The following is a 12219-nucleotide window of genomic DNA, read 5'->3' as shown; positions in this document are numbered from 1 at the left end:
CACAAGTTTTAGTAACTTGATAAATCGTATTGCATCATAATCTTGATACAACCATACTAAAACATATTTCTGATAACATCATAAAACACATGCTTTGTGAATTCGTATTGAAACATAGTTCTGATAACATATTCCTGATAAAACCGTTCCGCGGGTTACGCGCGAACATTTCTGGAAAACGTGCTCGTCTATGCAAAGTGGCGCTGCCACTACGAGCAAAATAAAGTAATACCGTCCCGCGGGTTACGCGCGGACATCTCTGAAAAACGTGCTCGTCTATGCAAAGTGGCGCTGCCACTACGAGCGAATTAATAATACCGTCCCGCGGGTTACGCGCGGACGTTGTGCCGGAAAAACAAGGCGCTCGTCCATGCAAAGAGGTGCGACCCCTACGAGCGGGCTCAATCCCATAGTACTGCCCCATGACCATACTAGGCACTCGTCCATGCAAAGAGGTGCGACCCCTACGAGTGGGTTGATCAAACCAGCAGTCCCTATCCTTAGAGTTCCAATGGTAAAGTGATCACTTACTCGTATCGCACTCACATCGAAAACCATAGATAACCGTTTGCATTGCTCGAAAAATATTCCATAAAGAAACATAATTTAAACACATAATCGCTTGCATTACTTGTAAGAGTACCATGATAAAACATAATTTAGGTACGTGTCCCTCGCCCCGAAAACAGTTTAAAACAGTGAAAATAGGGGCTGTGAGACTCACCTGTGGTTCTTGTTAAGAGACTAATCGAGATTCGGGTTTCTTGGTGTTAGGCTCGAAATTGAAAGTCTAGAATATGATTAAATAACAAGAAATACATATATTATGATCAAGAAATCGGAGAATATAAGGGTTGGAAAGTAGATCTCAAGGTTATAATCTCGGCTTACCTAGTACAGGAACGGAAATGAAACGGATGCTGATTTGCAGTTTTAAGAGTTTGTAGTGTGTTTGGGTGATAATTTAGGTTACATATTTATAGGCAAACTCAAGGGAACACAATCCCTTGCTTTAGGGGGTTGAAATCCTTTCATATCTAGGTGTAATGATGATAAAGTATGGAAATTATTATTATAAATTTAAAAGAATGGAGGTGATTGGTCCTAGGGAGTGGTTAGAAAGATTCTGATTGATTTTGACAGGACATGCAGGACTGTGGTTGGTGGGAGTAGGTATGGCTGACAGCTGACATTTCGTGTTACAGTATACTTTTCCTGGTACTGTTGTCAGTGTGCAGTCAAAAGGTAAAAATCTCTGAAACACGTAACTGGTTCCTTCTGGGCGGGGGAAATCCCCATACATTTGAGAAATAGACTAAGTGTTTTGTGCGTGTAGCCTTGCGCGTATAGCCTTCTGCGTGTAGGCTATTTCTTTGCTGCGGGTAGGTGTGTAACCTTCTCGCAGTCAGGGACGTTGAGTTTCATTTGTAGATTCTCCATGAGGCCTTGGTATTTCAACATAGTGATCAGTTATGTTGAAGTCAATTCCATCCTGGAGCTTCAGACAAACTAGCTCTCAATGTTCCCGCCATGCGGGGAGGTTAGTTCCCTTTCCGCACGCGCATAAATGATTTGGGATGCACCCGCCTTAGCATCAAGCGGGGTGGTCAACCCATTAGACATTATGAAATTAAGTTATGAAAACATAAAGCCAAAACATTCGCGCATGGCGCATATAACATATGCCCGCGCTGATTCTAACATGGCGCGCTCGCGCAGGGTGCATACAACATATGCACGCGCTGATTCTAACATGGCGCGCTCGCGCAGGGTGCATACAACATATGCACGCGCTGATTCTAACATGGCGCGCTCGCGCAGGGTGCATACAACATATGCACGCGCTGATTCTAACATGGCGCGCTCGCGCAGGGTGCATACAACATATGCACGCGCTGATTCTAACATGGCGCGCTCGCGCAGGGTGCATACAACATATGCACGCGCTGGTTCTAACATTGCGCGCTCGCGCAGGGCGCATACAACATAATTACCTAATAATTAGGTTGATTACTTGGTTTATGGGATTGGGAAATTACCGGGTGTCACATTCTCCCCCTGTTAGAAGAATTTCGTCCCGAAATTTAGGAGACGTTGCTGGCAGAAGCCATGCTTTGAAAGAGGTGTGGGTATTTCTTGCGCATTTGGTCTTCTCTTTCCCAAGTGAATTCAGGCCCACGCCTCGAGTTCCATTGAACCTTTACTAACTTGATTCGACTTCTTCGCAACTTTTGTTCTTTCCAATCGGTTACTGCTATTGGTTCTTCTACGAAGTGTAGTCGTTTGTCGATGTGAATCTCGTCCAACGGTAAAATTAACGTTTCGTCGGATAAGCACTTCTTGAAGTTGGACACATGGAACGTATCATGAACTCCACTAAGTTCGGCGGGTAAACGGAGTTTATAAGCAACCGGACCGATCCTTTCCAGAATCTCAAATGGTCCAATATAGCGCGGATTTAATTTTCCCCGCTTGCCGAAACGGGGGACTCCTTTCCATGGAGAGACTTTCAAAAGCACTTTATCCCCTACTTGAAATTCCAATGGTTTTCTTCTCGCATCAGCATAGCTTTTCTGTCTGTCGCGCGCTGCCTTAAGGCGATCCCGTATCTGAAAAATCTTATCCGTCGTTTCTTGGATCAATTCTGGACCAGTCATTTGTTTGTCACCCACTTCAGCCCAGCACAGTGGGGATCTACACTTGCGCCCATATAAGGCTTCAAACGGCGCAGCCTTGAGGCTTGTGTGATAACTGTTATTGTATGAAAATTCAACCAATGGGAGATGAGTATCCCAGCTACCTCCGAAATCGATTGCGCACGCGCGCAACATATCTTCTAATGTCTGAATTGTTCGCTCGCTTTGTCCATCCGTTTGGGGATGATAAGCCGTACTCATGTCAAGACGAGTACCTAAAGCCCCTTGTAACGATCTCCAAAATCTTGAGGTGAACCGACTATCTCTATCAGAAATGATGGACACCGGGACTCCATGTTTTGAAACTACTTCTCGAATATACAATCGGGCTAACTTCTCCATCTTATCGGTTTCCTTGATTGGCAGGAAGTGTGCTGACTTAGTTAGCCGGTCAACTATAACCCAAATCGTGTTGTAACCCCCAGGTGTCCTTGGCAGTTTGGTAATGAAGTCCATAGAGATTTGTTCCCACTTCCACATGGGAATTTCTGGCTGTTGAAGCAACCCCGACGGTTTCTGGTATTCAGCCTTCACCTTCGAACACGTCAGGCACTTACTGACATACGTCGCGATGTTGCCCTTAAGGTTGGGCCACCAATATAGCGCTTTAACATCTTGGTACATCTTGTCTGCGCCAGGATGTACAGAATACCGCGTTTTGTGAGCTTCGTTTAACACTTGCTCGCGCAATCCTCCCTTGAGGGGGACCCATATGCGGTTAGCAAAATATCGAGTGTCGTTCTCTTTGCGCTCCAAATCCTTAACCATACCCCCAAGGGATTCGTTCTTGACAAACTCTGGTTTCAAGGCTTCTTGTTGGGCTTCTCTGATGCGGGTAGTGAGGTCTGCGCGAATGGTCAATCTTAGAGCCTTAACTCGTAGCGTCCTTGCGCGCTCTTTCCTACTTAGAGCGTCTGCTACCACATTCGCCTTTCCAGGATGATACTTTATTTCACAATCATAATCATTCAATAACTCAACCCATCTTCGTTGCCTCATGTTTAAATCCTTCTGATCAAATATGTGTTGGAGGCTCTTGTGATCCGTAAAAATCAAACACTTAGTACCATAAAGATAATGGCGCCAAATCTTTAGCGCGAAAACAACTGCTCCAAGTTCCAGATCGTGCGTGGTATAGTTCCTTTCATTGACCTTGAGCTGACGAGAGGCGTACGCTATGACTTTGTTTCTCTGCATAAGGACACATCCGAGTCCTTGATGTGAAGCGTCGCAGTAGACGACGATATCATCCGTCCCCTCGGGCAGAGACAAAATTGGCGCACTACATAACTTTTGCTTTAACATTTGAAACGTTGCTTCCTGGTTTTCGCCCCAATCAAACTTCTTATCTTTCTGGGTTAGCGCAGTCAGAGGTAAAGCTATCTTGGAGAAGTTCTCAATGAAACGTCGATAGTAGCCAGCTAGTCCTAGGAATTGCCTCACCTCAGTTTGGGTTTTTGGCGCCTCCCAATTTTTGATGGCTTTGACCTTGGAAGGATCGACGTGTATTCCTTTCTCATTTACAACGTGACCGAGAAAGTGAACCTCTCTAAGCCAAAACTCACACTTGGAAAACTTCGCATACAACTTTTCTTTCCTCAACAATTCCAAAATCAATCTCAGGTGTTGCTCATGCTCACCTTCGGTTCGGGAGTAAATCAGAATATCATCTATAAACACAATCACAAACTTATCCAAGTATGGTTTGCACACACGGTTCATCAGATCCATGAATACAGCCGGCGCATTAGTTAGCCCGAAAGGCATCACTAAGAACTCATAATGGCCGTATCTAGTTCGGAAGGCTGTCTTCGGCACGTCTTCCTCATGGACCCTAAGTTGGTGGTATCCTGACCGTAGATCTATCTTCGAATAATAACTGGATCCCTGCAATTGGTCAAATAAGTCGTCAATCCTCGGTAAGGGGTACCGATTCTTGACTGTCAGCTTGTTCAGCTCCCTGTAGTCAATACACATTCTGAATGAACCATCCTTCTTCTTTACAAACAGTACTGGAGCTCCCCAAGGTGAAAAGCTTGGGCGTATGAAACCCTTATCCAATAGTTCCTGCAACTGGTTGGATAGCTCTTGCATCTCAGATGGAGCTAATCGATAAGGCGCTCGAGCCACTGGCGCAGCTCCTGGGACCAAATCAATTCGAAACTTGACTTGTCGCGGCGGCGGTAATCCGGGCAAATCTTCAGGAAAAACTTCTGGGAATTCGCGCACCACTGGTAAGTTTTCAATCTTTCGCTCATCTCCTTTCTTCTCTACTACGTGCGCCAGGAAGGCGTAGCATCCTTTCCTCAGGCACTTGCGCGCCTTTAGACACGAAATGAGTTTTGTCACAACTCCACTTCTTTCCCCTTGAATTACCAAGGTTTCTCCGCTCAACAGTGGGATCCGAACCTGCTTCTCATGGCAAATAACCTCCGCGTGGTTCTCGACTAACCAATCCATACCTACCACAATGTCAAAACTTCCCAAGTCTATTGGCAACAAGTTAATATTGAATCCGTGACCTCCCATGACCAATACACATTGCTCAGTCCTCTCGTTTGCGCATATCTGCCTACCATTGGCTAGTTCTATAGTATAAGGTATGTCTAGCCTACTGGTCGCTAGGCCTAGGGAGTTTTTAAACTCAGTGGATATGAAACTTAGGTCAGCGCCAGTATCAAATAAGACAGATGCAAAATGGTCGTTAAGTAGAAACGTACCAGTTACTACATTCGGCTCTTCTTTTGCTTCGCCCGCGCAGATCACAAAAGCTCTCCCGCGAGCTTGGTTTCCCTTTTGCGGGCAATCCCGACTAAAATGCCCTGGCTTCCCGCATGCGTAGCAGTTGTCGCTCGCTCCAGCTTCTCTGATACGGCAATTCATCGTCTTGTGCCCTGGTCTGCCACATTTGGCGCATTCGATTCTTGCGCATTCACCCTCGTGGTGATACTTGCATCTGCTGCACCATGGGCGAGGCCCGCTGTACCCTTTTCGCGGTGGCTCCGCGGCTTGAATCGCGTAAGCCCTTACGCTCTCTTGCTTCTTGAACGGTGGCTGCTTGGAGTCGGACCCTCGGTGGTGAGAGTTCCACTTCCTCTTGGGATCAGAGGTTCGCTGCTCGATTTCGCGCGTAGTTAACATGCCCGCACGGACCGTATCCCTTGTAAGGGTGATGGCCCGCGCTACTGCCTCATCAAAGGTTGGAGGCGCTGCGGCGTTGAGCGGAACCCTAACAACATAAGGTAACCCAAAGATATACCTCTCGATCTTCTTTTCCTCCGTGTTTGCCATGTCTGGCACCAACTGGCAAAGCTCGTTGAACCGGTTGTTGTAGGCGTCGATATCAGTTCCGACCATGGTGTGGTTCCAGAATTCCTGCTGCAGACTCTGAATTTCTGCGCGAGAGCAGAACTTCCTCATCATCATTTCCTTCAGCTCCTCCCAGGTCTTGTGGAGAGCAACTTCTCGGCCCAATGTCTTCACTTGGAGCTTCCACCAAGACGAGGCCGCTTCTTGGAACATGCAGGTCGCGTAAAGGACCTTTTGGTTTTCACTACATCCACTAATGGAGAGAACTGTCTCCATCTTGTCGATCCAGTTGTAGAGCCCAATGGCCCCTTCTGTGCCCTTGAATGGCCAAGGCTTACAGGCCATAAATGTCTTATAGGAGCATCCTTTGTCCAAAGCTCCTGATTCGGGTTCTGGGGTTCCGGTCTCTTGACGACCCTGACTTGATTCGGCCTTGCTGGCCTCATGTGTCGCGATCGCCTGCGCGATTATTTCTGCGAGTTCCTCGGGTGTCATGGTAATTCCCTTGGCTCTGGTTGGAGGCATTCTCGTTTTTCTTAAAAAAAGAGAATATAACAAACTTAGCGCATGTACCCTGAGCAAATAGTGTTTTTATCCTTAACGTTCACTAGACATTGTGTGACCCGTGTTCCTAAGTGCGTGTTTTTTTTTTTTTTTTTTGAAAATATTCTTTGAAAAATATTTCATGCGATTCCCCTACGGTTATAGTCTAGGTTAAAACTTCTTTTCCTAGTTCGCTATAACCAGTGCTCTGATACCAATCTGTCACACCCGGCCCTAAACGGCGGAAACAGCCGGGCGCACGCGAGTGGGGATTGATAGTCAAGCACGGGTCATTGCAAACATTTAAGAAAAATAAAATTTCCATTGCGCATGAAATGTCTAGTACAAAATACATTACATTGTTTAGAATTACATAAAAACATCCAAGTATGAAAATCATTGAAGATTTCCGCGCCATATCCCCTTACGTGGCGGGAACAACCGCGCGCGTCGAAGGGATAGAACCAAAATCTTCCAAAAAGCTAATTTTAGATGTTCTGCGTGAGGTGCTCTATGTGTGACTCCATGCGCTACCTAGTTGTCTCCTGAAAGACACGTAAAACATTTGAATCAGTATAAACTGAGTGAGTTCACAAGTTTTAGTAACTTGATAAATCGTATTGCATCATAATCTTGATACAACCATACTAAAACATATTTCTGATAACATCATAAAACACATGCTTTGTGAATTCGTATTGAAACATAGTTCTGATAACATATTCCTGATAAAACCGTTCCGCGGGTTACGCGCGAACATTTCTGGAAAACGTGCTCGTCTATGCAAAGTGGCGCTGCCACTACGAGCAAAATAAAGTAATACCGTCCCGCGGGTTACGCGCGGACATCTCTGAAAAACGTGCTCGTCTATGCAAAGTGGCGCTGCCACTACGAGCGAATTAATAATACCGTCCCGCGGGTTACGCGCGGACGTTGTGCCGGAAAAACAAGGCGCTCGTCCATGCAAAGAGGTGCGACCCCTACGAGCGGGCTCAATCCCATAGTACTGCCCCATGACCATACTAGGCACTCGTCCATGCAAAGAGGTGCGACCCCTACGAGTGGGTTGATCAAACCAGCAGTCCCTATCCTTAGAGTTCCAATGGTAAAGTGATCACTTACTCGTATCGCACTCACATCGAAAACCATAGATAACCGTTTGCATTGCTCGAAAAATATTCCATAAAGAAACATAATTTAAACACATAATCGCTTGCATTACTTGTAAGAGTACCATGATAAAACATAATTTAGGTACGTGTCCCTCGCCCCGAAAACAGTTTAAAACAGTGAAAATAGTGAAAATAGGGGCTGTGAGACTCACCTGTGGTTCTTGTTAAGAGACTAATCGAGATTCAGGTTTCTTGGTGTTAGGCTCGAAATTGAAAGTCTAGAATATGATTAAATAACAAGAAATACATATATTATGATCAAGAAATCGGAGAATATAAGGGTTGGAAAGTAGATCTCAAGGTTATAATCTCGGCTTACCTAGTACAGGAACGGAAATGAAACGGATGCTGATTTGCAGTTTTAAGAGTTTGTAGTGTGTTTGGGTGATAATTTAGGTTACATATTTATAGGCAAACTCAAGGGAACACAATCCCTTGCTTTAGGGGGTTGAAATCCTTTCATATCTAGGTGTAATGATGATAAAGTATGGAAATTATTATTATAAATTTAAAAGAATGGAGGTGATTGGTCCTAGGGAGTGGTTAGAAAGATTCTGATTGATTTTGACAGGACATGCAGGACTGTGGTTGGTGGGAGTAGGTATGGCTGACAGCTGACATTTCGTGTTACAGTATACTTTTCCTGGTACTGTTGTCAGTGTTCAGTCAAAAGGTAAAAATCTCTGAAACACGTAACTGGTTCCTTCTGGGCGGGGGAAATCCCCATACATTTGAGAAATAGACTAAGTGTTTTGTGCGTGTAGCCTTGCGCGTATAGCCTTCTGCGTGTAGGCTATTTCTTTGCTGCGGGTAGGTGTGTAACCTTCTCGCAGTCAGGGACGTTGAGTTTCATTTGTAGATTCTCCATGAGGCCTTGGTATTTCAACATAGTGATCAGTTATGTTGAAGTCAATTCCATCCTGGAGCTTCAGACAAACTAGCTCTCAATGTTCCCGCCATGCGGGGAGGTTAGTTCCCTTTCCACACGCGCATAAATGATTTGGGATGCACCCGCCTTAGCATCAAGCGGGGTGGTCAACCCATTAGACACTATGAAATTAAGTTATGAAAACATAAAGCCAAAACATTCGCGCATGGCGCATATAACATATGCCCGCGCTGATTCTAACATGGCGCGCTCGTGCAGGGTGCATACAACATATGCACGCGCTGATTCTAACATGGCGCGCTCGCGCAGGGTGCATACAACATATGCACGCGCTGGTTCTAACATGGCGCGCTCGCGCAGGGCGCATACAACATAATTACCTAATAATTAGGTTGATTACTTGGTTTATGGGATTGGGAAATTACCGGGTGTCACAACCACTGTCATTGCCGCCGCTTCGGTTGTAAGTATACAGCACCTTCTGTTGTGTTATATTTTACTTGTTGATACAACATACAAGCAATATAGCAAGTAGGACAATCTGAATGGTATTTTTGTTTATTATGTCAATATATATTGATTTTGTATTATTTTCTTACAAATTTGTATTGTTTTCTTGCAATATTGTAGATGAGTCAATTTCGACTCGTTTATAACAAATAGGTCGGTTTGGGTTATGTTTAGCGGGAAAAATGGGTAAAACTTAAAAAAAAATAATAATAACTAAAAGGCTCAAGTCAAGCACAATGTGTTCAAATATTTACATTTTACCGGCATCCTAAATTGTTTATAACATATAAGATTTTATTAATAATTTACTTTTACAAATCTTTTTAATTAGTTATGTCATGTGTGTCTATATCATGCTAACTGGGCCAGCCCATGACATGTTCCTCATCAGATTGTGGGCCTTAACTATAACCTTTGGGTCCAGCCATTAACCGAAAACCAGGCCCTCTAGGGTCGGGTCAGGTCTGGGCCCGGGGCACAATAACAAGAACAGTTATGGAAAGCAAAACAAGCTAACTTTTATATTTGCAAGTTGCAACCAAACATACATACATACATTCCTAGAGAGTAAAGTTTAGTGAGTGAAAATTGAAGTATGGCTTCTTTGTTTTGATGGAACCTTGAGAACTTAGCCTGCAAATTGAAGCTACTGATTCCTTCATCTTTTCGGGCCCACATACCAACACCCCCACATAGGACCCACCCGTTTCGTTTGGGAAGTTTGAAAATATATCTGCAAAAATTTACGCGTTACATGATTAGTTTATTGAACATACCGGTTTTAAAACTTGTTGAATTGTAAGTAGAGGTGTAAATATAGATTTGTTAGGTCACGCCGTAACGGGTCAAAATGGGTTAGGTTGAGATGAGCCCGTTTGGCCCATTTGACCCTTTTTATGAATAAATTTCTCTACTTGACCCGTTTTAAGATAAAACACAATCTGAAAAACCCGTTCATAAGTAAAAAAACATATAACAAGAAAACATACCATGGAAATTCGGTCTTGCTCCAAAATGTACTTCATGTTCATCAAGATTTCGGTTTGACTGCAAGGAACTTGCATTCATTTCTTTTCCTTTATTCTTAAAATCCATCAAATGTTGTTTCCTCAAACTTTTTAACCTCAAAACCGAGTACACCATCACGCCGACAACGATGGACAAAATGAAAGCCAACATAACAATAAGATCAACGAACGATGATGCGTTTTTTTCTTTCGTAGAACCTTTCTTAGGCCAAGGCAAGAAAACATGGCTAAAAGTAACCAAAAGAACAAAAAACAAAAGCGAGGTGAACCCGATAATAACAGCCTTCAAAATCGGGCTCCCATGGCCATTTGGTGAGTAACTTATACGTTCCGTTTCAAAGTTAACCGTTTCGACTTGAGAAAACTCGCGTATCATATCACCAATCGTTGCGCCCGATTGTGTTTCTTGGGTCACATAAACTTTCAACTTGAGATTAAATTCTTTGGATTTTTGTTGGTAAGAAGAGGTAGGATGGAATTTAGAATACTGATATTGTTGCTTTTCTTCATGATATAAACAAGTTGTATTTTTGTTGGGAAATTGTTTCTCTTAGTAGAAGAAATTTCTTGCAATATGCTCAAAAATGGAGTCACGCCGATCCCGCCGGCGACTAGAAGCAGACTATCATATTTGCTGAAAGCATAATGATTTGAAGTTAAACATAAGTAAAATACAAGATAACATAGGTGGCATTTTCGGCCCATTTTCTTATAAACAGGTCGATTCGGATTATGGTTTACCTCTTACGGGTTGAATAGGATCGTCAATATTTGGAACGCTAGTTTTCTTTTTACATTTTTAAAGTTAAGTGGAAGAAAGAAAAACAGGACGACAGAGGTGGCTGTTTTGCCCACATTTTAAAAAATGGGCCGATTCAGGTTATGTTTTGCTTCAAATCGGTTGAATAGGAGTAATAGACCATAAATTTGTTTAGGGTTAACTTGATCCAGACTGTTTGGACACATCACCCAATGTGTCCAACCCGCGCATACTCAAATTCAGGGCCGGCTTAGAGCATGTACAAGTTAGACAATTGTGCAAGACCTATCAAGATTAGAGGCCCATAAGTATTTAATTTCTTTTAATATATCAATATATTATATCAATATTTGATTTATTTTAATATATTTTGAGGTCTATTTATATAACTCGTCCAAGGCCCACGAAGGCCATCGAGCTCTGGGGTAGGGCCCTGCTCAAATCTTTACTAATGGATGATTATTTTATGTACCTTAGGAAGTCGGTTGACGCGGGCCCATACGGGCCTTCAACTGAAACCGGAATGCATCTTTGGGCTCTTTGATCGGGCCCATTAATAGGCATTCCCTGGATTAGGTCATAAAGAGAATTTGTCCATGATCCATCACATTTTATGATTATACACATTGTATCATCATCAACCAAGGAGCTTGAAGCTACACTAAAAGAATGCCATTGAAATTTGGAAATACTTGGTATCTTTATGAAGATTATGCTTGTTGGTGTGTACTTCAAACCTACATAACACATTTCATTATAGATTAAGATAAGTTATTTTCATTTTTTCAGCTTAGTTTTTACAAAACTAGTGGTTTGTATGACGAATAACATGTCACGTTAACAAACAACTCGTCATTTTTTACACGCTTAGTAGATTTACTGAATGACCCAAACTGGACAAAAAGCCATCTTGTAATGACTGTTAATCCGTTGCCTCGATATAATAAGTAAACAAGTGACAACTCAAGGAATCTTACTTGGGTCCTTTGGCAGTATAACTTCAATTGCTTTCGATGGAAAGATCCGAGCAGAAAGAATGCACGTTTCAGGCCTCGACTGTATTATTCTAAGTAACCTCTCGATGGCGAAAATTAAAATGGCAGGCAACACCATGTAGAAGTGACGGTCTCCGGTATGAAACAAGAAGAATACTATGAAGATGATATATAAGTGGTGTGTGTAGTAAAATATTTCAAATTTTTTTCTTCTCACTTGTGGAAGTGATGTTATCCAAATGACTAATCCCACAACAAGTGATATTTCCCCTGCTAGATATATTCTTCCTGTTTTTTGCCATTGGAACACCTATTTT

General features: G+C 43.1%; 1 pseudogene across 1 annotated transcript; it reads right to left on the bottom strand.

Annotated features, from left to right (window-relative positions):
• Window positions 1–9123: 9123 nt before the first annotated feature.
• Window positions 9124–12212, bottom strand: LOC143583337 (ferric reduction oxidase 8, mitochondrial-like; annotated as a pseudogene). The gene is made up of 4 exons (XR_013144150.1): window positions 11885–12212; window positions 11380–11644; window positions 10109–10781; window positions 9124–9852 (listed from the first exon to the last, which is right to left on the bottom strand). The product of XR_013144150.1 is annotated as a ferric reduction oxidase 8, mitochondrial-like (transcript).
• Between the last annotated feature and the right edge of the window lie 7 nt (window positions 12213–12219).

This window comes from Bidens hawaiensis, unplaced genomic scaffold, assembly GCF_021521415.1.
Source record: "Bidens hawaiensis isolate Kalapana, Puna unplaced genomic scaffold, B.hawaiensis_p1.1 tig00032360_1, whole genome shotgun sequence".
NCBI classification, from domain to species: Eukaryota; Viridiplantae; Streptophyta; class Magnoliopsida; order Asterales; family Asteraceae; genus Bidens; species Bidens hawaiensis.
Note: the sequence above shows the minus strand (reverse complement) of the source record. Positions and strands in the feature narration are given on the sequence as shown.